This window comes from Mastigoproctus giganteus, chromosome 9 (genome assembly GCF_048544385.1).
Source record: "Mastigoproctus giganteus isolate SK-2022 chromosome 9, ASM4854438v1, whole genome shotgun sequence".
Lineage (NCBI taxonomy): Eukaryota > Metazoa > Arthropoda > Arachnida > Uropygi > Thelyphonidae > Mastigoproctus > Mastigoproctus giganteus.
Window position 1 is genome coordinate 59,285,740 of NC_143583.1, and position 26,306 is coordinate 59,312,045.

At 39.6% G+C, this 26,306-nt stretch overlaps 1 protein-coding gene across 2 annotated transcripts in view; it reads right to left on the bottom strand.

The window, feature by feature from the left end:
• LOC150080271 (uncharacterized) overlaps positions 1-23,211 on the bottom strand; it is a 338,192-nt gene extending 314,981 nt beyond the window's left edge. The window contains exon 1 of one of the 2 annotated variants that reach the window (XM_090381061.1): positions 22,979-23,211. The gene's annotated coding sequence lies outside the window, so the exon portion shown is untranslated. The remainder of the gene's footprint in view (positions 1-22,978) is intronic. The other variant, XM_090381060.1, reaches the window with a different exon arrangement.
• Positions 23,212-26,306: the final 3,095 nt, after the last annotated feature.

Consider the following 26,306-nt stretch of genomic DNA (forward strand, 5'->3'; position numbering starts at 1 on the left):
TAGAAGCCAATTCAGAAGAACAGTGCCAGTGGAAGTATCTGTAGAAAAGGCATGCAGCAGAAACAGTATGTCTATGAGACTCTGTTAGAGATGAGTCATTAATTAACCTAATTGCCCTCTTCTGAATGGAATCTAGAAGCCTGAGAGAGGTTTTGGAGGCACTGCCCCCAGATGTGGGAACATTCCATGGTAGGTTGGATTTGCAATTTGTACAGAGTGAACTGAACAGCTGCTTGAAAGAAAAGTAATGCCGAGAGCAAAAGACAAATCCAAGTTTTTTTCAGATCCAGAAGAAGCAATATTTGTAATGTGCTTGTGCCAAGAGAGATTAGAAGTCAGAGTAATCTCCAAAAGCGATATATTATTTTGCCTAGAAATTGCAGTGTCACCAAAGAAAAGCAGAGGAGCAGAAGAATCCTTTTTGCAAGATTTAAGACAACACTGAGTTTTAGAAGGATTGAAATCAACTAAGTTGTCTTTGCCCCACTGGAGATTCACTTGGAGATCGGCATTTAAAGAACTGGTAGCGGATATTCTAGAAGTTGAAGCTGATTAAGCAGGGCAAGGTTTCTCAAACTGGAAATTGCAGTGCAAAGTGCTATCATCAGCAAAACTATGGATAGGATTTCCATTCAATGGAAGGTCATTAATATACAAGAGGAAAAGAGTGGGGGAAAGAACTGAACCTTGGGAGAACAGCATTAGTGGAGAAGTTAAAAGACAGAGAGCCATATACCATCACCCTCAGTGAGCGATCAGAGAGAAAACTCAATAACCAATTACAAAAAAAACAGTTGGCAAACCATAAGATGGAAGCTTGTTTAGAAGACCTTTATGCCAAACACGATTGAAAGCCTTTGAGATGTCAAGAGCAACTGCTTGTGTTTCACCAAACTTTTCCATTGAATTTGTCCATAAATGGGTACATAAGCCAGAATATCACTAGTGATTCGACACTGATGGAATCTATACTGACGATTGTTGATCCGACAGATAGTTTCTAAGCAGTTTAAGAGTTGGCGGTTAATTGATTTCTCCATTACTTTAGAAAGAATAGAAGTTTTGTTTTTTTTTTGTTTATTATTTGGTTTTTAGGAGCATTAGCAACTAAGGCCATGTTGCTCCGGGGAGGGGGGGGCATTCCTTGACCTTTTGCATTCTCTGTATTCCTCTGTATTCCGGATGGTGGTCACGGGCTCGAACCCCGGTCTAATCTAGAAGCGCCAAGTAGAGAAGAAGTAATTTCAATGGGATGATAATTGGATGGAAGAGATTTGTCACTCTTTTCAGGAACTGGCTGGATATGAGCAAATTTACAAGCAGAAGGACAAACACCTTTGGAATAAGAAAGTGAAAAAAGGTGGCAAAGAACAGGAGTAAGTTCAAGAGCACAGGTTTTGAGAACAAGTGGAGAAATACCATCAGGACCTGCAGCTTACTTAATATCAAAGTTCGTCAAAATCCCTCCGACATCCTTTTGACGGAAGACCACAGGAGGTATTGAATGGAGCATGTTGGGAATGATGGGAGGTGTTTTACCAAGATCATTGATACAGGAGTTGGAAGAAAAATGGAATGCTAGCAGGTCAGCTTTATCCTTGGCTGAATTGACAACAGAACCATCTGGTTTTGACAGAGGTGGGAGAAGAGATGGGCAAAAGTAGCGACCAATAGCTTTCAAGAGACCAGAATGCTCAGCTAAGGCAAGAAGCAAGTTTTCTACTTTTAGCCTGTTCAAAATCTAGCTTGGATTGATTAATAACTGCTTTACAATTGTTGCGAGCTTTGGTGTAGGCAGAAAATGAATCTGAAGATTTGGAAACAAGCCAATTACAATATGCAATGTTCTTCTCTTGAACAGCCTTAGCTCATTTATTGGAAAACCAAGTTTTAGATAAAGCATGAGATTTTAAAGTGGAGTGTGGAATAAAGGATTCCATTCCTACAAGAATAATTTCACTGACACGATCTGAGGAAACACTGACATCAGAAGTTTTGAAACAGTAATGCAACCAAGCAAAAGAAAAAAAGAAATCTTGTAGGTCATCCCATTTTGCATTCATGTAATGCCAAACAATACGAGGTTGGGAATAGTCACGAGATAAAGGCTCCACTGAAGAAGAGACAATCACCAAGTTGTGATCTGAGGTGCCTGACCGCTCACTTCAACCGTGAACTTAGAAGGGTTATTTGTAAGAAAAAGGTCAAGTGTGTTGTCTGTATGGTTAGGATTGTCCGGTATTCTGGTAGATAAATGAACAATCTGTGCATGGTCATTAGTAATTACAAAAGCCTCAGCATCTCGACCAGCTGGGTCGGTGTGCCTAGAAACCGGAAGCCAGCTGAAGTTGTGAACATTAAAATCACCAAGGAAAATTACCTCACTGTTAGGAAAGTTGGACTGAAGAAAATTAAGTTGTAAAGAAAGGAAGTCAAAGAGCTCCAAGTGATTAGTGGGGTTGGGAGAACAGTAGAGACAAAAGATGAATTTGACACAATGAGGTAGAAAGATTTTAAGCCAGAGAAGATCGAAAAGAGAAGAAAGATTCCAAATTACCAAGTCTCTGACAGGGAATATCACAATGGACATATGCACAAATACCATGCAGTGAATAATTTGGGCAACTGAGATGAGCAGTAGTTGAATCAACTGATAAATGAGATTGTGTAAGAAAAAGTACATGGGGTTTGGCAGACTGCAAGTGGAAATGGACATCATTGAGATTAGAACTGAGACCACGCATATTTGTGAAATGAACTAGAAAGTCTTTGGGAGGTTTAGATCTTTTTGTAGATAAGCTTAATCTATTAGTTTGACAATTCATGGTGTATTCAATAGTAAGGAAAAGTGGGGGGGGGGGAACAATACTGCATGAAGTAATGAAATTTTTGGATATGGCATACAAATGGTAAGAATGTACCCAGATCCTTTACATAACGTGACCTCGACAATGCCCCCACACACACACTACTTGGGCTCCCTCCAGTCACTATCTGGCAGAGTGGAGGTAGCAAGATTATACACTAACTGATCTGGAAGCCTCCTAGAGAGTTACCAATAGGTTTGGTCCAGTGTACTAACTAGCGGCTGATTTGCAAACACCCTTTTAGAGCTGTACCCTCAAAATGTAAGGAAGGTTGGATCTCGCCACGTTGTTCATTATAACCTCAAAAGTCATCAGTCATACTGCATGATGGAAAAGGGTTGACCGGAACTTAGCTCTGGAGACTAAACAAGGGTTCCACCACTTCAAGCCTCCAATAAGCAAAGTGGTAGTATTTCACCTGTTGATGTGAGTCATCTACCACCTAGTACTGCCTGGTAACATAGAGGGGCGGCGTTCCTCCATGTGGTGTGGGCGCCACACCTCGACCCCTGCTTACGTTGGTTCACACCTAGGTGGTCATCCACCATGTACTTGTGCAAGGAGATTATACCCAGGATTACTAACAGTGCCACCATTGTGAAGGTGCAAGCAGAGGATTTGGCTGTCACAGACCATCCAGAACTTCACCGAAATTGGGTCCACTTGACTTGAGTGTCACCCGAATATCAGTTCTATCAGCGTTTTTAGACTCCCTGGTAGTAAATACAGCTTGTCTGGTATATCTTAGAGAATGTCTGCAACAACCTCAAGTTGCTAAAATACACTCAGTGGACAGAAATCATTGGACACCTACCTAGTAACGGGTAGGATCACCGTTCACCCGGATAAGGGCAGACACGTGGCAAGGCATTGAGTCCACTAGTGCACGAAAAATGCTCTACAGGTATATCCATCCATGCTTGCTGCATGCTCTGTGGGGGAGGCACATTGTCCTACTGGAACAGTCCATTGCCCTGTGGGTGCACGATGACCGTGAAGAGATGCATATGGTCTGCAAAGATGGACATGTAACCTGGACTGTTCACAGATGCATCTATACGTGCCAGTTGTCCCAACATGCCCCAGACCATTACCAACTTTCTTGTTGACAAGATGAGTGCATAGCTTCATGCATTTTCTGCCAGATACGCACCCTCCCATCCGCTCGAAATAACTGGAAATGGGACTCATCGAACCAGAACACGAACACCCGTCTCCAATCATCCAAGGCCCAGTGCCAATGTCATTTTGCCCAGTTGAGTTGAGGCATAAAGTCCTGTGCTGTGGCATTAGGAATGGGACTCTGGTGTGTCGGTGGCTCGCATAACCTATTGCGGCTAATGATGGTCTTGGTGGAGACATTTTTGGCACCTCCCTCGTTAAAATTGGTGGTGATTTGTATCACTGTCGCTCTTCGGTTGGCTGAAACAATGCGAGACAGATGTTGACGGCCATGTTTATCCACCACATTTCTCCACCCACAGCGCTGTCCACGATGAGATGTTATTCCAGAAATGGCATATTCCCGATGCACTCTTGAACGGGGATAGTGCAATTTCTGTACCATCTCTGCAACAGAGTGACACCTGTGTCAGGCATCCATTATCATTTCCTCTTTCAGTCTGTTAACTCACGATGTTTATACATACTGATATCAAATTGCCATGTACGTGAATGCAATGATAGTGTACCTATATACCTGCCGAGCAGTGGGTTCGTTCATTAGCAAGAGGGGTGACAGCATCGCATTGCCCAGGAACCAGGTATCCCATAAATTGTCTTTTCAGTGTATATGCTGATATAAAAACAGTCTTCGATAGTCTCAATGTAAATGCCCTACTCCATCTGCTCCAACTCGAACAACCTTCCAAATAAAGGGGAACATGCTGAAGCTCCTCCAATCCCTACTAATCTGTCGGTCCACGTATTTCCATATAGACGATCAAGTCCTCCAACACCCAGTCCTGCATGTACTGGGTGGTGGAGGACTTGATCATCTGCAAAAGTCCAGATAAGACTTTCACAAGGTGGAATCTTATCTGGACTTCTCTTTACCAGAATGCTGATCCTATTCTGCAAGGGTAGGAATGATGTACTCATTTATGCAGATGACATTAATATTCTAATCACCATTCAACTGTCCATGACCAATAGTGCATTGCGTGACAAGATAAACCATAAGCTTTTGGAGTTTACTTGGATAGATTTGGCTTGGCCTTAAATCCACAGAAGACTGTAATGACGGTGTACTCTCTCTATAAAGATAACTTATGCTTGTACAACCAAAACTAAATGGCATACAGATCCCAATTGTCAAAACTCGTAGAGATCTCGGGATAATATTTGACACTAAACTTATGTTCATATCACACACTGACATGCTTGAAAAGAAAATGAATCATGTTGGACAACCAAACAGCACCTGCTTGATATATAAGCACCACAGTGTATTTGAAGTTATTGTATGGCACTGAAGTGTGGGTGTCAGCCATCCCTACCGACATTAGGAGAATATATGCACCTGAATTCTGGCTTCTGAAGTGGGCAAACCATAAACACCATCTCCCTCAATGGTTAAAGACCACATAGTTTGCTGAACAGCTTGAACTACAGTGTTTACCAGACATCATTGCCTGGAAATGACTGATAACCACGATAAAGATGATGATGGGCACGATCTCATCACCTTGCTTTGTTTGTTTGTTATTTGGTTTTTAGGAGCATTAGCAACTAAGGCCATATTGCTCTGCTATATGCTGTGGTCATTCCTTGACCTTTCCGCATCCTCCGTATTTGGTGGTGATGGGCTCGAACCCCGGTCTAATCAAGAAGCGTGTGCTACGCACTGCTGCTCCTTCCCACCTGGCTACGGAGGCACCTTCATCACCTTGCTTCTGGCTGCTATGTGAGTGCATTTCCCCATCATCATTGTGCCTTAAGAGGCACAAAATCTCTAAGGATGAAAGCCCACAGACTGAAGATGGCTGATAGGTTCATACCAGAGCATTGCAGTCAATTCACTGGTTAACACATATGGGAATTGACCCTGAAAAGCTTGTAGAAGATTCAAACTATAGAAGATGAACTGCAGCGTGTTTCGCTGAGGCTACTGTTGCCTAGATGTTGTGTGCACTTCTGTCAATAACTGTATGCAATTGTGTGCTTATTTGAACAAGTGTATATCTCGCACAAGTTGTTTCAGTGGATGTGATATTAAACTGAACTTTTTGTACAACTGATAGGATTCTAGACAGAAATGTAGTGATAAGCTATTCATTTTATATTTTAGCTGTTCTTTTATATTTCAAATATGTCAATCCCCTGGCATTTTCTGCCATGAAAGGAATTTGTCCTGTACCAAGGTATCACTATATTTATATTTGGTAGGACAAATAAAGATTTATAACATTAATAATTTCAAAAAAATTAACAGAAACTGTTGTCATAGGCAGTAATTCCAAACTTTTAAGTTTTAGTATATATTTTTATGTATATGCAGTGCTACTGAACCGGTGCCAGTCTGCGAACTATTTGTTACCAGTCTGCAACAAATCATCCATTACTGGTCTGCAACGATTTGTATTTTACAAAATATTGGAAATAAAAGAAACTGGTCCTTCACCACAGACAGTTTGAGAAGCACTGCACTACAGGACTCGGGCTTCCTGGAATTTGGGTTGGCTCCATCAGGCACAGACTACAGCAGGATAAAATAATACTGCTGATAAAATTCGGACTCACAATTGGTTGAAATTGTATTAATCAAATATTACATCATTCGGGGCCTCTTTTTGGTTTCAAATTTAAATTAAACATTAAAACCTAATTTATTTTATTGGAAGTTTATTAATGTAATCTAATAACTGCAGACAATGTCTTATCTGTGTTATACACTGTTACATTGAAATTGAACATCCAGTAATAATAGAAATACAGCGCAGTGTTTCTCAAACTGTGGTTTGTAGACCACCAGTGGTCCGTGAGTTGGTTGTAGGTGGCCGTGGTAAGGTAAATTTTATTGTAAGTATAAAATATAATCACAAATAAAATTAAAATTGGCAATCAACTGTTTACTTTGTAAAAGAATGTAGGCACAACCACCACATTAAAATTTTTAAAGCCCTTTTTTTACTTCTATTTTTTCAGTAAAAAATATGACATAAATTTCCCTTACCATTGTTATTACCATTATAAGTTTCCATTGTTATTACCATCAATTTATTATTTAGCAGAGCTAATAATAAAAGAAAAAAACTATAAATTTGTCACGAAAATTTATAGATATAAAGAAACCTTGAATGATAAAAGGTTGAGAAGCACTGATATAGAATAGTGATAGCCAAAGAGTTAAGGAACACAAGACACAAATGAACACATTTAATGGCACAAAATGATGCTTAAATGGAGAGATCAATATGATGTAAATCCACCATAGGTTCGGGTACATTGAGCTAAGCATCTCGAAGCCGAGTCGTACAGGTGTCGAATGGTCTCTCGCAATATTTCCCACTAAACCTCTTGCACCTGGTCTGTGCTGGCTGTGGGTGGCTCTGCAGATGGCCATGTGCTCGATGGGGTGAAATCTGTGGACCTGGCTGGCAAAATGGTATGTCCACCACAAAGACACTCAGAGGAAACCCCTGCAGTGTTTGCCGTTGTTCTGCTGAAAAATGGAGTTAGGCACCCCAGTAAGAAAAGGCAGAGTGATGGGTTGCAGAATCTCTGCAATACAGCAAATAGCAATCAGACTGCTGTTGACAAACACCAATGACAGTAGACTATAAAAACTGATTGCTGCCCCACCATAAAAACAGTAGGGCATGCAGAATGGAGATGAGATTAACAATGGCTTTAGGATCATTGAGTTCACGACGTCATCGGCATATGTGAATGCGGCGATCATCGAATTCCAAGAAGAATATGTTTCATCGCTAAGGTGGCCCATGCAGTTGATGATAGCAGTAGCAGCCAATGCAATGGCCTGTATGCATGGCAGTCCCCTTCTGCCAGCCAGCATGCAGTGGTTCAAAGATTAAGACGATCCTTCCGTTCTCCACTACCCATTCAACAAGCAGTCATACCTACCCGCAGCCACTGTTACCAACATCTGTGCACTGTGGTACTGCCACAGCCCGCAAATTCCGCTATAATGGAGTGACGAGCCACTCAAAGGCCAATAATCCGCCCTCTGTCGAAGTTGCTAACATCGGTGTCGAATGTGAAGTCTCAGCCAGGAACTGACTTAGAGTGTAATTTCATTTCACTCTAAGTCAGTTCCTGCAAGACAGAAATCTGTTAACTCATCTGCCTGCTGATTTGTATGCAATCCAGTCATTCCAGTCATTCCTTCTTATGCTGCAATTTCATCATTTCAGAGTGTATATTCCATATTAGTATATAATGGATAAATTATGAAAATACATGTGTTGTATTTCACGTATGATGGCTCCTAAACGCTAGTTCAACTTCGCAGTGCCAACTGTATAAACGGCCAGAAATTAATGTGTTTGTGCAGTGTGTGAAAAAATATACAGGAGGCACACTTTTTCTGATAATGCAAAAAAAAAAAAAAAAAAAATATATATATATATATATATATATATATCTTATACCTTATCTATTTCATTGCCAAAAAGCGACTACCCAATTCCACTTTGAACTTTGCCGAACTCTCCACCTTAGCCACTATGGTAGGCATTTCATTCCAGTAATCAACAACGCACTGCTGAAAAGTCAACTTCATGAGAAGACTTCAAAGTCTTCTCATGAAGTTGAAGATGTACTTCAAAAAATTTTATATTTGCGCCCATGAGTCTCTCCTCTACCAGTGAAAATATACCTACATAATTCATTTTACTGATTCCCTTTCAGACCTTACATACCTCTACTAGGTTCCCCATTCCCCAAAATCTAACATTAGCATTAGTAGAGGCATATGATGCAAGAAAGCAAGCTTATGCAGCATCAGCCAAAAAAAAAAAAAAAAAAGACACTTCCATTTCACCCCTCTGTTCGTTCAAAATACCTGTCCAGCTGAGCCTTAAATTTATTTAGGCTATTCTGTTCCACCAACCAACTACCCGCTGGCTAAAGGCAAATTTCTGCACATCTGTCTTTTCTCAATCTGAATTTATGCCCTCTCAGGTGATTATTCTGAGCAAGAGAAAGAATCCCATCGGCATTGAACATGCTCAAACCATTCAAGGCTTTATATACCTCTATCAGATCACCTCGCTGGTGCCTAGTCTCCAGACACTGTAATTTGCAAAACTTAAGCCTTTCTTCGTAAGAGCAACCCTTTGTTCCATTCACTAATCTTGTTGCCCTTCTCTGTACTCATTCCAGCAGCTCTACATCCTTCTTGAAATGAGGCCTCCAGACCTGTATACAGTACTCAAGGTGTGCCCTTAAAAGGGAATAATCACCTCCTTATCCCTGCTAGAAAAATTCCTGTATATCATTGACAAGACTTGGCAACATGCCTAGTTGCCAAGCTTTACAGTCCATATCTTCTAAGCAGTTCTTCATATGATAGTGCCCCCTCACCAATCGTGTTGTTGCTCTTTGTGAACTCTTTCTAGGAGCTCTGTCTTTCTGAAGTGTAGCTTCTAGACCTGAACACAGTACTCTAAATGTAATCTCACCATCGTCTCGTATAAAGGAATAATTACATCCTTTTCTCTACCACACACACACACACACACACACACACACACACACACACACACACACACACACACACACACACACACACACGTACTTTCCTATCCAATTTTTACACTGCATAGAAGATTTCATGTCTAACTGAATGGTCACTTCCCCCCCCCTCCAAGTATATTTTTTATGATGAACCGCTTTTAACTCAACTCCACTTCCCTTAAATTGTAACTGGATTTCTGTTCCTCAGATGCAAAATCTTGCACTTTGAAGCAATAAACTTCAGTTGCCAATTTTCAGACCTTTTATGCAACCAATCTAAGTAATTTTGAAGCAAAATGGGGTGACTGCCTGGTCCTTAACCACCTTCCTACCTTTAAATCATCAGCACACTTTTGACAACTTTCCTCTCCACTTCCCCTTAACAATATCCTTAAAGAAGCTGAGAAACAGAAGTTGTCCAATACATGAACATATTTTGATTTTGTGGAGTTGCTGAAGCAGGAGCATGCAGATTATGCCTCCTCCATGCTGTTGATGGCAGCAAAGAATGTGGCTGAGAAACCAAAGCTAAAATACAAGCAACTGAACCAATGTACTGACATTCTGAAATATTGGTTACAGAATAGATTTTGATATTAAAGCCTGGTAACTGGTACATTTTGTATTTACAAAACTTGGATAAACTGAATAAATCTTTATAATGTGGGTGAGAAACATCACTTAGTTGGACCAAAAACAGAACCCATCAAGATTCACAAATTGCCCCACGTGTAATTTTCTCTTTCTGAAAATCTGTACAGATTTTTTCTGAAATTCTCTCATTTCACCTAATATACCTTATGTACAGTTAGGTTAAGGAATGTTGTGTGCAGTTAGGTTACGGAAATTGGCTAAACTATGAAATGGAAAGAAACTGAAGTTGGCTAAATACCTGTAATTCACTGCCGATGTATTCCCCATGTAGACACCACAGCGTGCTACAGACATTGCTGCAGTGGCTACACAGTGAATACATCAGCAGTGAGCTACACATATTTAGCCAACTTTGGTTTATTTTCATTTCATACTTGAGCCAATTTTCATAAGCTAACTGGGTTAAACTTTAGAATATGGTATCCCCACCCCTTCTAATCGATCACTGCTGAGGCATGGTTTGATGCAGCAATTGACAATCATCCGTTGCTTTGATAGGCTGCTAATTACCTCTGGTTTGCATTAGAGTGAATGCCATTTTTCAACTGACCAAAGTCACCAGGAATATACATGCCAACGAACTGACCTTTCTTTTTACTAGACTTTTAAGTTCAGCACTTTTCTCCCTTTGACACCAGATTAAAACCAGAAAATCCTTTTCTAATTTTAATCCAACAGCAAAGGGGGAAAGGCACCATATTGTGCCACCACACTTTTTTTTTGCTAAAATCCCTCACATAACACAACATGATCACTTTAGTATACAGTATCCCTTTAGGTTAGGGTGTTTATTCATTTTTTTATCAATATTTAGTTACAGTATGAGAAAAGCATCCTAGCAAACATATTCCAATGCAAATAAGCAATAAATTAAGCAGAGAACTAAACTTCCCAATCACTGCAAGGAAGGCAACAGGTAGGAGGAGCTAAGCATTTCCATTGTTGCATCTTGCAAAGATCCATGAATGGGGTATCATATTCTAAAATTAACCCCGAAGTGTACACAACAGTGTTGTTATATTAGGTTAGGTTACCGAAATTTGCATAAGAAGCCCAAAATTTGGAAATTTACTGTGTAGCCACCACAGACCTTGCTGTAGTGCACTAGGGACAATGATGCAGTGCAGTTTGTGGTGGCCACACAGAGAATGCATTGGCACTGAATTACAGACTTTGCCACAGCAGTTTATTTTTTCCTCTTCTTGTTCTTAGCCAAATACTCGCTGCGATTTACAGAGATAATACGAAAACAAAAAAATATTTTAAATAAAAGCCTTCAAAGATTTTGAAAGGGAAATTTGTCACTTGAAACAAAAAAACCATAAAACACCATGAATATCCAAAATGATAAAAAAAAAATGCATCAAAGTCTGCACCATCATTCATATCAATGACTGACCATTCAAGAAATTGCTGAAGAGACTTCTTTCATTTGGTTCAGTTCAGGCCATTTTGATCGAGGATGTGGCAGGAGGCAAGAGAGCACCGAGCATTCTCACTCAAGATCAAAGAGAGCATCAAGAACTTGTTTTATCTTGGTTTTTCAAGCAATATGCATCAAATCCACTGGTATAAAGAGCTAACATGGATGGTGTTATTTGTTATTTTTTTAGGAGCATTAGCAACTAAGGCCATAGTGCTCCGGGGGGGGGGGATATGCGGTGGTCATTCCCTGACCTTTCCGCATCCTCCGTATTTGGTGGGCACAGACTCAAACCCCGGTCTAATCAAGAAGTGTGTGCTACGCACTACTGCTCCTGCCCACCTGACTACAGAGGCACCCATGGATGGCGTAAGGTGCATGATAGGCAATCTTTGTGTGTGTGTGTCCACATGTAGATGTGAGGGTTAAACAGTAACAAGTCAATTCTAACATAAAAATCAACAAGATAAAAATTAATAAAATAAAAGCATTTTAATGTTGGTAGATTATTTTAATTACCCTAAATTAAATTCTTAGCCAAATCTCTTGAAATACTGCAGACCTGGGTAATGTAGACCCCTAATCCTCCCCACCATCAATTTGTTTCACCAGGTTACATCCTGTATTTTTAACAGGTAAGGCCTGGGGTGTATGGATATGACCCAGAGACAAAGATTCCAAGCCAATGGAAAACAATTTCACAGTATGGCCAAAAAAAGAGCAGCAGCAAAAATCACATGTGAAGTTCATGGTATTGGGTCCATTGTTGTTTTCTGTATTTATTAGTGATATTGATGATAGTATATCAGGCTTAATGTCTAAGTTTGCAGACAATAGATAGAAGATTAGCGGGGTTGTTAATGACACCGACAGTATGCTACTGCAACAAGATCTGGAAAAGTTGAGCAGATAGGCTGAGAGGTGGCAACTGAAGATTAGCACTGACAAATGTAAAGTACTGCATATGGGTGGCAGTAATCCCAGAGTAACGTAACACCTTTGTGATACTACACTGATGGTGATAGAGAATAAATAGAACCTTGGAGTAATTGTGCAGTCAGATATCAAGTTTTCTGAGCAGTGCAGACAGTCTGCAAGAGTAGCTCATCTTGTCAATGATATACAGAAATTTTTCTAGCAGGGAAAAGGAGGTGATTATCCCCTTGTATAAGGCAATAACCAAGCCACACCTTAAGTACTGTATACAGGTCTGGGAGACCTCATTTTAGGAAGGATGTAGAGCTGTTAGAATGAGTACAGAGAAGAGTAATACAATTAGTGAATGGAACAAAGGGTTGCTCTTATTAATAAAGGCTTGAGTTTTGAAAATTAGTGTCTGGAGACTAGGCACCTGTGAGGTTATCTGACTGAAGTGTATGAGATTTTGAATGGTTTGAACATGCTCAAATCTGACGGGATTCTTCCTCTTGCCCAGATTAATCGCATGATGGGACATAAATTCAAATTAAAGAACGACAGTTGTGGAACAGATGTGCAGAAGTTTTCCTTTAGCCAGCAGGTGATTGATTGCTGGAACAAACTTCCAACTGTCATTTTGGAAGCTGATAGCCTAAATAAATTCAAGGAGGAACTGGAATTTTTGGAGCAAATGGATGGGTGAAATGGTAAGGGTTTTATTTTGTTTTTTTGGCTGATGCCGTATATAAGTTTGCTTTCTTGCATCATATGCCTCTGCTATGTTATATATGTTCAGGATTGTGGCTTTCTGGAATTCCATGTGTTCTCTGGAAAATGGTTCTTATGGATGCTCTTTTGCACCATGCCAGTGGTTGACATGATGATCAGGATGGTCATTACTTGTTCCATATGCCACATTTCTTTGACTTCCTGCCTTAGATCTCTGTACCTCCAGATCTTTTCCTTGTAGTCTTTCTGGAGGTTGCTGGAGTTGTACTCCACTACGTCAATCGGGTAGGTAGCCCTTTCCTTCCTGTTGATGAGAGTTAGGTCTGGTCTATTGTGCATTATTACGGGATGGTCCCGGTATAATCTGTTAGTACGGCCTAGGGTTCAAACTTGCAGTACAGTATGTCTTTGATCAACTGATATTTTTGTGCTAGTTTCTAATGTATTATCCTGGCCACTTGTTTGTGTCTATAGGTGTACTCCATCTGGATGATTACCCTGTATTATTTAGAGATGTGCTAGATTGCTTCTGGGGGGCCAAGTGACATTGTTAACATGTGTCATCTGTCACTCCGGGATCCTTGGCAATGTATTTCCTGTAGTTTCTGGTGTTGATTACCTGGCCTTGGATGGTGAGCACGAATCCTTCAGTCTCCAGGAAGAGCTTCCTATTCATGAGCCATGCGTTGGAAGCCATCTTATCTATGTAGTCTTGATGGAGATAATTATAGTGTCTGCTATGGAGCGTCTACTTCACCCATCTTTCTGTTTTTGTTTCTTCTGTGTCAGTGCAGTCTCCTTGCTCAAGTTGAGTGTTGTTGCCATTTGTCTATCTTTTTTATTTCTTGGTAGGTTAGTGCTGTTTTTCTGGAAGTAATCCCATTAGTTCTTAATCACCACCTTCTCTTGTTCAATGAGATCAGTCAGTAACCTTCCTCCTTTCTGCGCTATGGTCAGTCTCTCAATGGCCAACTTTGGTGGTGTTGGCAGCCCTTTGTCATCATTATCCTGGTCGATCTCATGATCTCCACACAGTAAGGATCACATATGTCAGTACTGAGACTGCGTAAGCGTTCATGGCTGTGACTGTTCCCACCATTCAGCTTTGATTTTAGCAGGCTTCTCAGTCTCTGACAATATTTCTCAATCAGGTGGACCTTGATCTCCTTGTGTTCGAACTGGTAAACCTGCATCATCCCCAGATATTTGTAGTTCTGTCCTGCTGGCATGGCTTCAAACTCTTCACTGGTCTTCAGCTGGTAGTTTCATCTAACTAGATGTCCTTGATGCAATCCATGGGTCTTGCATTTATCTAAGCCAAATTGCACCCTGATATCAGTGCTGAACTCTTCTGTGATCTGGAGTAGCTGCTGAAGTTGATTCTCAACTGCGGCATAGTTTGATGTAATCCCATATACATCAAATGGCAGAGAATGTACAAGTACTTCCTTCTTTTAGGATATATTCATACTTGCTGTTATCAAGAATAGTGGTCAGTGCATTGAGTAAGTACTAGACAGAACCATAGTGGGCTCAGGGTATCTCCATGGATGATTCCTCTTCTGATGGCAATTTGTCTGGTCGGGACGTTCTCTACCTTGATGATGGTCCTGAATTTCACCACTGTTACTATTAGGAAGTGTGTCAGTGTCAAGTTAACTCTAAATTTTCAGTGTCTCTATTAGCCAGCTATGGAGCACTGAGTCAAAGGCCTTGCAGCAGTCAATGTAGGCCGCATATAGGTTGCTGTACTTCTTATAGACTTACCCGATAACTGCCGTGTCAATGGTCAATTGCTCCTTGCATCCTTTGCTCATCTGTTTACACACATTCTGCTACTCAGCCAAGATATTCTGGCTCTTCAAGTAGCCTGATACGTTCTTGGTTATGCACTTGGTCAGGATCTTGTACATTGTTAGGAGACAGGTGATTGGTCTGTACTGCACCAGATTTGTGGTGTCTTTGTCTTCAGATAAGTGAATCCTCGATTCTGAGACTGAGATTATATCAGGGTGCCTTATCATCTGGGTGAACTGTTCTGCTATGTGGACGTCACTGTGGGCAGTCATGCATGAGAGAGGGCCAACTTGATTGTATACAGCAGATCAATCACAGTCGCTAGAAGTTTGAATTTTCATTGGACATTTCTGGATGGATTTTCATATTTTAAAAGTAGACATAGATGAGAGAAGGTTAAATTAACCAGGTATGAGTGTTTTTATTGATTATTTTTGGTAGTTTTTGAATTTCTAAACATGTTTCATTGAAATACAATCGTTACAGTGAAAGAGGTAGAGGCTATTGTAACCACGAGCAATTTCTTAACCGCCAAAAAATCTCAGAATACAGTCAGTTCTGCTATAACGCATAAAGCATAATTTTGCACATTAAAAATGTGCAAAATTATGCTTATAGGAAAAACAGGGATGGGGTAGAGCACTCAAAAAAAATGTTCAGTCCAGTCTGGTAAGCAAAACACTAAAAAAAAGTTAGAAACCCAATAAAATTACTAAAACAGGTTTAAATAAATATTACAGTAAATATAGCACAATAAAATATACATACTAATTGATATTTCTGTTCACTGACTTTATTTTTTTGGATTGTAAAATTTAAAACAGTAATCTTTCTGTATAATTTAAATCAGGAAAATTTTAAATAAGCAATCTGGGCATGTACATTTGTGCAATTGCACAAATTGTTCAGCTTGATGCTGGGTTTTTTCATTCACCTGGTGTTATTTGCAGACAAAATCGCACGAGCCAATGCAAAAATCACGTTATAGTCACATTGTTCCCTAATATGTAAAATCACATTGGAACAAATTTAGAGTCGCATTGCAGCAAATTTGCATTGTAAAAATACACATTATAGCAGAACTGACTGCACTAAATTTTTAGACATAAAAAATAGCTCTACTTATGTTTTAAAGTATGGGGAAAGTGCTAAAACTTGTAGTTTAGAGTTATATTTAGTATTTTGAGTAGTTTTCTTTGTCCCGAAAATCGGAATACTCGTCAGGAGATCCACCAAATGGGCACAATATAGAAATGGCAAGTAGAGATCAAATTACAACAGAAAAAGGACAAAAAGATGCAAACACCAATCATGACACAGACTTGGATGACCTCCCTGAGATAGCGGCTAATTGAGTTCTCAGGGAGAGGACACCAAATGAAGACAATATAGAAGAACTGCAAAGCTGTCCAGCGGGCCTCCCAAAACGCTGAGGGCCAAAATATGGAGAAATTGAACCTCAAAAGACTGAAGAGAGTCATTTGGAAATATTGCCAAAAATAAATGATCCTACCAAACTAATCAAGGAGACAATGTTATGCTTGGAAGATTACATGTTCAAACAAATAAATTGAATAGTGGCGGCCAATAGACTACAAAATGTTAATTATTGGGCCATTCTAGAGGAGAGACATAAAACTAAATACATAAAATGAAGTACTAAAGTCCAAATTAGAGACAGTAACAGAAGAAAAGGAAAACTACAAGTCTATGAATGCATTAACATAAGCTCATAGAAATAAGATCTCCCAACCTAAACAAGTTACTACAAAGACAACTCAAACTACCACTAGGGAGACAAATATTATCGTTCAGAGGCAAACACCGATTCCTCACTCAAAAGTAGCGAGTCCGTGAAGGACACAATATAAGCTGTGAATTATCCACATGTTGGACAAGATTTTGCAGCTCCAGGAAACACTAGGTTTTTGATAAATATATAGCAGTTTTATTGACTTAATTGTTATTATTTACTTTCTAGAAGTAACTTATAGTCCTAGTCACTCCTTAGTTTATTTTGAATTTAGATAGCGATTTCGAAAATTAAAACTTAGTGTCTGTTGAGCCACCGTTCATAAGTTGCCGTCATTGTTATAGTATATTAGATTGATACAGAAGATCATAACGTAAACATATACCCTGAACTTGATAGTGTAAAGTATAACATAAAAGTGGATAGCATAATGCGTGTATTGTGAACCAACGTAAGCAGGGTTCGAGGTGTGGTGCCCACACCACATGGAGGAACGCCGCCCCTCTATGTTACCAGGCAGTACTAGGTGGTAGATGACTCTCATCAACCGGTGAAATACCACCACTTTGCTTATTGGAGGCTTGAAGTGGTGGAACCCATGTTTAGTCTCTAGAGCTAAGTTCCGGTCAACCTTTCCCTATCTCTTCCATCATGCAGTATGATTGATGACTTTTGAGGTTATGATGAACATCGTGGCGAGATCCAATATTCCTTACATTTCGAGGGTACAGCTCTAAAACGGTGTTCGCAGGCCAGCCGCTAGTTAGTACACCGGACCGAACCTATTGGTAACTCACTAGGAGGCTTCCGGATCAGCTAGTGTATAATCTTGCTACCTCTACTCTGCCAGTTAGTGACAGGAAGGAATCTGAGTAGTGTGTATGCGGGGAGCATTGTCGAGGCCACATTATGTCAAGAATCTGGGTATATTCTTACCACGTGTACGCCATATCCAAAAACCTCATTACTTCATACAGCATATCCCACCCACTTTTTCTTACTATTGAATACACCATGAATTTTCAAATTAATAGAGCAAGCTTATCTGCGAAAAGATCTAAACCTCCCAAGCACTGCCTAATTCACTTCACAAATATACGTGGTCTCAATTCTAATCTCAACGATGTCCATTTCCACTTGCAGTCTGCCAAACCCCATGTACTTTTTCTGACAGAATCTCAGTTATCGGTTGATTCAACTACTGCTCATCTCAAATGCCCAAATTATTCACTGTATGATTTCTTTCGCCTCAAAGGTGGTACTTGTGCATATGTCCGTTCTGATATTCCCTGTCAGAGACTTGGCAATTTGGAATCTCCTCTCTTTGATCTTCTCTGGCTTAAAATCTCTCTACCTCACTGTGTCAAATTCATCTGTTGTCTCTACCGTTCTCCCAACTCCACTAATCACTTGGAGCTCTTTGACTTCCTCTCTTTGCAACTTGACTTTCTCCAGTCCAACTTTCCTAACAGTGAGGTGATTTTAATGTTCACAACTCCAGATGGCTTCCGTTTTCTAGTCACACCGACCCAGCAGGTCGAGATGCTGAGGCTTTTGCAATTACTAATGACCTAGCACAGATTGTTCATTTACCTACAAGAATACCGGACAATCCTAATCATACAGCCAATACGCTTGATCTTTTTCTTACAAACAACCCTTCTAAGTACACAGTCGAAGTGAGAGGTCCTTTAGGTACTTCAGATCACAACTTGGTGATTGTCTCTTCTCCAATGGAACCTTTATCTCATGGCTATTCCCAACCTCGTGTTGTTTGGCATTAAAAGAATGCAAAATGGAATGACCTGCGAGACTTCTTTTCTTCTTTTCCATGGTCGGATTACTGTTTCAAAACTTCTGATGTCAACGTTTGCTCAGATCGTATCAGTAAAATTATTCTTGCAGGAATGGAATCCTTTATCCCACACTCCACTTTAAAAATCTCGTCCTTTATCTAAACCTTGGTTTTCCAATAAATGTCCTAAGGCTGTTCAAAGAGAAGAATGTTGCATATCGTAATTGGCTTGTTTCTAATTCTTCAGTTTCATTTTTCTGGCTACACCAAAGCTCCCAACAATTGTAAAGCAGTTATTAATCAGTCCAAACTAGAGTTTGAACAGGCTAAGAGTAGAAAACTTGCTTCTTGCCCTGATGGTAGCCTAGCAATCTGGTCTCTTGCCAAAGCTATTGGCCGCAACTTTTGCCCATCTCTGCTCCCACCTCTGTCCAAACCAGATGGTTCTGTTGTCACTTTAGCCAAGGATAAAGCTGACCTGCTAGCATCCCATTTTTCTTATAGCTCAAGTATTAATGATCTTGGAAAAACACCTCCCACCATTCCCAATACGCTCCATTCAATGGCTCCAGTGGTCTTCCGTCAAAAGGATATCAGAAGGATTTTGAGGAATCTTGAAGCTAAGAAGATTCTTAAGAAGAAGGTAGTTTAAGAGTTGGCGGTTAATTGATTTCTCCATTACTTTAGAAAGAGTAGAAGTAATTGTAATGGGATGATAATTGGATGGGAGGGATTTGTCACCCTTTTTAGGAACTGGCTGGATATGAGCAAATTTACAAGCAGAAGGAAAAACACCTTTGGAATAAGAAAGTGAAAAAAAAAGGCGGCAAAGAATAGGAGTAAGTTCAGGAGCACAGGTTTTGAGAACAAGAGGAGAAATACTATCAGACTGAATTTTAGAAGGACTGAAATCAACTAACTTGTCTTTTCCCCACTGGAGAATTACTTGGAGATCAGCATTTAAGGATTTGGTAGCAGATATTCCAGAAGTTGAAGCTGATTGAGCAGGGCAAGGTTTCTCAAAATGGAAAGTGGAATGCAATGTGCTATCGTCAGTAAAACTATGGATAGGATTTCCAGTCATTGGAAAAAGGTCATTAATATACAATAGGAAAAGAGTGGGGGAGAGAACTGAACCTTGGGGGACACCAGCAGTAGTGGAGAAGTTAGAAAGACAGAGAGCCATCTATCATAACCCTCAGTGAGCGATCAGAGAGAAAACTAGATAACCAATTACAAAAAACAGTTCGCAAACCATAAGATGGAAGCTTGTTTAGAAGACCTTTATGCCAAACACGATCGAAAGCCTTTGAGATGTCAAGAGCAACTGCTTGTGTTTCACAAACTTTTCCATTAATTTGTCCATTATTGGGCAACATAAGCCAGAATATCACCAGTGAATCGACACGGATGGAATCCATACTGACGATCGTTGATCAGACGCAAGGTTTCTAGGCAGTTTAAGAGTTGGCGGTTAATTGATTTCTCCATTATTTTAGAAGTAATTGCAATGGAATGATAATTGGATGGGAGGGATTTGTCACCCTTTTTAGGAACTGGCTGGATATGAGCAAATTTCCAAGCAGAAGGAATAAGAAAGTGAAAAAAGGCAGCAAAGAACAGGAGTAAGTTCAGGAGCACAGGTTTTAAGAACAAATGGAGAAATACCATCAGGAAATGCAGCTTTCTTAGCATCAAGATTCGTCAAAATACTTCTGACATCCTTTTGATGAAAGACCACAGGAAGCATTGAATGGAGCGTGTTGGGAATGGTGGGAGGTGTTTTTCCAAGGTCATTAATACATGAGTTGGAAGAAAAATGGGATGCTAACAGGTCAGCTTTATCCTTGGCTGAAGTGACAACAGAACCATCTGGTTTTGACAGAGGTGGGAGCAGAGATGGGCAAAAGTTGCGGCCAATAGCTTTGGCAAGAGACCAGAATGCTTGGCTACCATTAGGGCAAGAAGCAAGTTTTCTACTCTTAGTCTGTTCAAAATCTGGTTTGGACTGGTTAATATCTGCTTTACAATTGTTGCGAGCTTTGGTGTAGGCAAAAAATAAAACTGAAGAATTGGAAACAAGCCAATTATGATATGCAACATTCTTCTCTTGAACAGCTTAGCACATTTATTGGAAAACCAAGGTTTAGATAAAGGACGAGATTATAAAGTGAAGTGTGGAATAAATGATTCCATTCCTACAAGAATAATTTCACTGACAAGGTCTGAGAAAACGTTGACATCAGAAATTTTGAAACAGTAATCCAACCAAGGAAAAGAAATCTCGCAGGTCATCCCATTTTGCATTTGTGTAACGCCCAGCAACAAAAGTTTGGGAACAGTCATGAGGTAAAGACTCCACTGGAGAAGAGACAATCACCAAGTTGTGATCTGAGGTGCCTAAAGGACCACTCACTTCAACCGTGTACTTAGAAGGATTATTTGTGAGAAAAAGGTCAAGTGTGTTCGCTGTATGTAGGATTGTCCGGTATTCCTGTAGGTAAATGAACAATTTGTGCAAGGTCATTAGTAATTGCAAAAGCCTCAGCATCTCAACCAGCTGGATCGGTGTGACTAGAAAACCGAAGCCAGCTGGAGTTGTGAACATTAAAATCACCAAGAAAAATTACCCCACTATTAGGAAAGTTTGAATGGAGAAAGTCAAGTTGCAAATGGAGAAAAAGTCAAAGAGCTCCAAGTGATTAGTGGAGTTGGGAGAAGAGTAGAGACAACAGATGAATTTGATAGAATGAGGTAAAGAGATTTTAAGCCAGAGTAGATTGAAAAGAGGAGATTCCAAATTATCAAGTCCTGACAGGGAATATCGGAACAGACATATGCACAAGTACCACCTTTGAGGCAAAAGGAATTATACAGCGAATAATTTGGCAACTGAAATGAGCAGTATTTGAATCAACCAATAATTCAGATTCTGTCAGAAGAAGTACATGGGGTTTGGTAGACTGCAAGTGGAAATGGACTTCATTGAAATTAGAACTGAGACCACGTATATTTGTGAAATGAACTAGAAAGTGTTTGGGAAGTTTAGATCTTTTTGCAGATAAGCTTACTCTATTAGTTTGACAATTCATAGTGTATTCAACAGTAAGGAAAAGTGGGGGTAGAGGAAATGCTGCATGAAGTAATGAAATTTTTGAATATGGCATATACATGGTAAGAATATACCCAAATCCTTGACATAGCATGGCCTCGACAATGCCCAGCTCCCACATACACACTACTCAGACTCCCTCCAGTCACTATCTGGTGGCGCCTCCGTAGCCAGGAGCAGCAGTGCGTAGTGCACGCTTCTTGATTACACCGGGGTTCCAGCCTGTGACCACCAAATACGGATGATCAGGGAATGATCACCGCATATCCCCAGAGCAATATGGCCTTAGTTGCTAATGCTCCTAAAAACCAAATAACAAACAAACAACACTATCTGGCAGAGTAGATGTGGTAAAATTATACACTAGCTGATCCAGAAGCCTCCTAGAGAGTTACCAATAGGTTCGGTACAGTGTGCTAACTAGCAGCCGGCCTGCAAACACCGTTTTAGAGCTGTATCCTCGAAATGTAAGGAAAATTGGATCACGCCACGATGCCCATCATAACCTCAAAAGTCATTAGTCATACTGCATGAAGAGATGGGGAAACATTGGCCGGAACTTAGCTCTGGAGACTAAACATGGGTTCCACCACTTCAAGACTCCAATAAGAAAAGTGTGGTATTGCACTGGTAGATGAGAGTCATCTACCACCTAGTATTGCCTGGTAACATAGAGGGACAGCATTCTTCCTTGTGGTGTCGGCGCCACACTTCGACCCCCTACTTACATTGGTTCACACCTAGGTGGTCACCCACAGTGTGGATGTGGGTTATACCCAGGATTATAAACAGTCCCACCATCGTGAAGCTGCAAGTAGAGGGTTTGGCTGTCACAGACCGTCCGGGCTTCGCCGAAATTGGGTCCACTTAACTTGAGTTTCACCCGAATATCAGTTCAATCAGCATGTGTATGCGTACTGTGATATTTACCTTTTTTTTTTTTTTTTTTTCTTTTTTGAGATTGTCGATGGAGATCTTACCGTAAATTTAAATACTAGTTAAATTAAAACTAAGAATAAACAATTCCACTATCCTCTTCTATTTCTAACATTCGTATTTATTCCAAATGATTTGGAATAAATACTCGGCAATGGCTGTTTCCTTATTCACACCGCAAATGAATAATTTCATGTGTACATTACACGTATTTAGTTGTTAAAAAATACAATTTTTGTAACAATTAAATTAAATAATATGATTAAAACAGACAGTAACAAAATAACACTCTTACCTCCTAACACTAGACACCTAAATTTATCATTTGAATGGCAAGCGCCGACATCCCCTTCCATTGTACATTCAAATAACACACCGGAATAAGAGATTCGCGCCACCTGTCGCTACCGGCAAATGCTCAGCTTCAGCGATTACACCCAAATATCACGAACGGCCTTCCAGCTAAAGCAGCTCCCAAATTACCCATAAGCTAAGCTATGATCAAGCCGTTCTTGTCTGTAACATACAACTTAGTCTTCTGTATTGATCATCAGCGCCCTCCTGGCGAGAAAGGTAGAATACTAGATAATGAATTCATTGCTTATATCCTACTGAACTAGAAAGGTTACAGTCCAGTGATTTTCAACCTTTTTTTTTTTTTTTTTAATAACGATACCCCTCAGTAATTTATTTTATTTTGTGGCACCACTTAATTTTCTGCCTGTTAGATCTGATTCTCTCCCTCTCGTATATATATATATATATATATATATATATATATATATATTATGTGAGGTAAAAGTTAGGCAAAAGTAATAAAAATAAATAAATATGGCTATGTAGCTATCAATATGGCTGATGTTTTTATCTTAAATATCATATTTATTTTAATTATCAGATATATATATATATATATATAATATCATTTAAATAATATAATATTTAAAAAATAAGTTATATGATAGTTATTACAATAATATAACTATAAACAAAATTACAGTTCATAATATAAATTATATATATATAATTTTATTCTTTATAGAGAGGTACTAAATAAACATCAATTATAGGTCACCACAAAATTAAAGATACCGTACACCTTTTTATAATGAAATAAATATATAATTTAAAAAAATAATAAGTTTGACTTAAACCCAACTTACGTGGTACCCCTGGAACGTTGTTGCGGCACCCCGGTTGAAAACCACTGGGTTACAGTTACGACTTCTTGTGTGTTAATTTGAATTAACACACAAGAAGTCGCCAATAATTTGTATCTCATTACCCTGTAATTAAGTGGCAGGACCTGCCAGAATAAATACAAACTACTGGGTACCTGTAGTTTGTATTTATTCTGCCTCCACGGAGTTAAGTGCGGGCAACGTCGGGTCTCGGCAGAGGTCTGGCGGCTAAATGGCCAGAAGAACAACTGTGCATGACACCATACACTCTTAAATCCACACACTCTTAAATCTCTGGCTTTTACAGCGAACTGTATCACACCACAATGTAAACTACGTGGAGATGGGGAAAAGCCCTGGTGCTGTCTGACCCTCAATGCACTTTTACCCCGTGATGTCCGTCTGCGAAGGTAGCACTGTGGTATCGTCGCCAGCCTCCCCACACAGAGTAGAAAAGGCCACGGTTCGAATTCTGTCGATGACGGCAGGAACTTTATTTTATTTATTTTTTTTTTTTTTTCTGTTTATAATCCGGGACGACCAAACAGTCAGAGCAGTTAACAAGATAAACAGAATACAAGAAACAGCACCGTATTCAGCACTCACGGGCTTGAACCCCGTGGGCTTTTTTTTGGGGGGGGGGGCTTTTTTGGTGGGCTTTTTTCACTCCTTGGCTGAGTTAGTCGGTCTCAGGCGTAGATAGCAAGGATTTCCCCCCCCCAGAAAGTGGGGTTGTTTTCGTCCAGCAAACAGGCAAATCGACCAGAGAACACACGCAATTTACAGACAAAATAAATATATGGGTAGATGTATTCATTTACAGTGCACCCTAATATCATAATTTTTTTTTTTTTTTTTTCGGATATCCACCTGTCCGGATTTGACCAGTCGTCGGGTAAAAATTTGGGTTTCGTTATTATTTCTCAGTGTTTAGAACAATAGAGAAAAATAACTTCCTTTCCATTTTGAAGCTAATGTGATATCGTATTCAAAGAGGTATGTAACTTATAAAACTATTTTAAATAATAAAATCAAATGAAATAAAAAATAATATTTATTTAGTGCTCTTCACTATTTCTAATTTTTCAAATTATAGTCTTTTGGATGCAATTGATCTCAAGCTAAGGGAACTTTGACATATGGAACATTAGTAAGGCTTTGAAAGTTGATAAGGCAGCAATGGTAATATTTTACTTTTTTTTTCTTTTTTTTTTTTTTTTTTTTTGGCGATTCGTATGGCTATCTCTCAACTGGTGTGTTCTGTAGCTGTCCATAACTGTCACTACTCTATCCGGTAGGTTGAGGATGGGCCAGCTGCCAACGAATGGCAAGTGTTTATCCATCATTTTTAGAAGCGAAACAGCCTTAAAATTGGCTGTAAAGTGAAACCTAAAATTGGTTGTGTTGCTACTAAAGAGCTAAAACCATGCTAATTGCTTCTTCTTTACATGTGCACGTAAATTTGTCTTCAAACTGAGAATATTTCAACTCATAATAATGTCAAAGTGTAATATATATCGCAGTGATATAAATCATGGGGAAAAAGACAGTAATTCATAAATAAGTACTTTAAAAAACTGGACTTTCATAATTAATAAAGAATAGCAATGAATAAAGACAAAAGTGTTTTGTTTACAAACAGGTCATTCTAATAAGAATGACCTGTTTACAAACATTAGGCAATAAGAAATTTGAAACGTCTCAGTAAAGCAAAAAGAATATTTTGCACTGCTGTCGATGTCGTAGGAAGAAAGGGGGAAGGAAGAAATTAGTGACAAAAAGTTATTTCGGAACATTTCACTTTCCCCTAGAACGAACGATATAAATGTAGAAGTGAAATCAAATGACATTAGTATTAGTGTCGGCAAATGATACAAGAAAGCAAGTTTACAGAACATCGGTCAAAAAAAAAAAAAAAAACATTATATATTACACTTTAACATTTTTATGGCTAGCAAAAAGTCAGTGAAAACTTTCACCCACACAGAATTAGAATTTTTTCAAAGGAGATTAGTTATGTCGAAGGAATAACACGCAGAAAATAAATCAGTCAAGCGCAACATGATATTTTTTAAACTTGTCCCTCCCCCAACACCATGGCGCCTCCGTAGCAGCGGGCTCGAACCCCGGTCTAATCAAGAAGCACACGCTTCTTGATTAGACCAGGGTTCGAGCCCGTGCCTACTAAATATGGATAAATCGTGTCTGACGAAAGACCACCACAAGTTAAACTGTACAAGACCATAAAATACTATCCAGTGGAGTTATTACAGAGAAAACCCTGAGACAAGAAAGTGAAAAACACAAGGACGGGGCTTACCCCATGAGCGACTGGACTGAAATCGACTCGACGTTGAAGAAAAGAGACTTAACGCAGCACAGCTGCCAAACGCCATTTGGCGACTTGAACAGGGCGCCCTAGCCTCCTTCATCTTTAATATC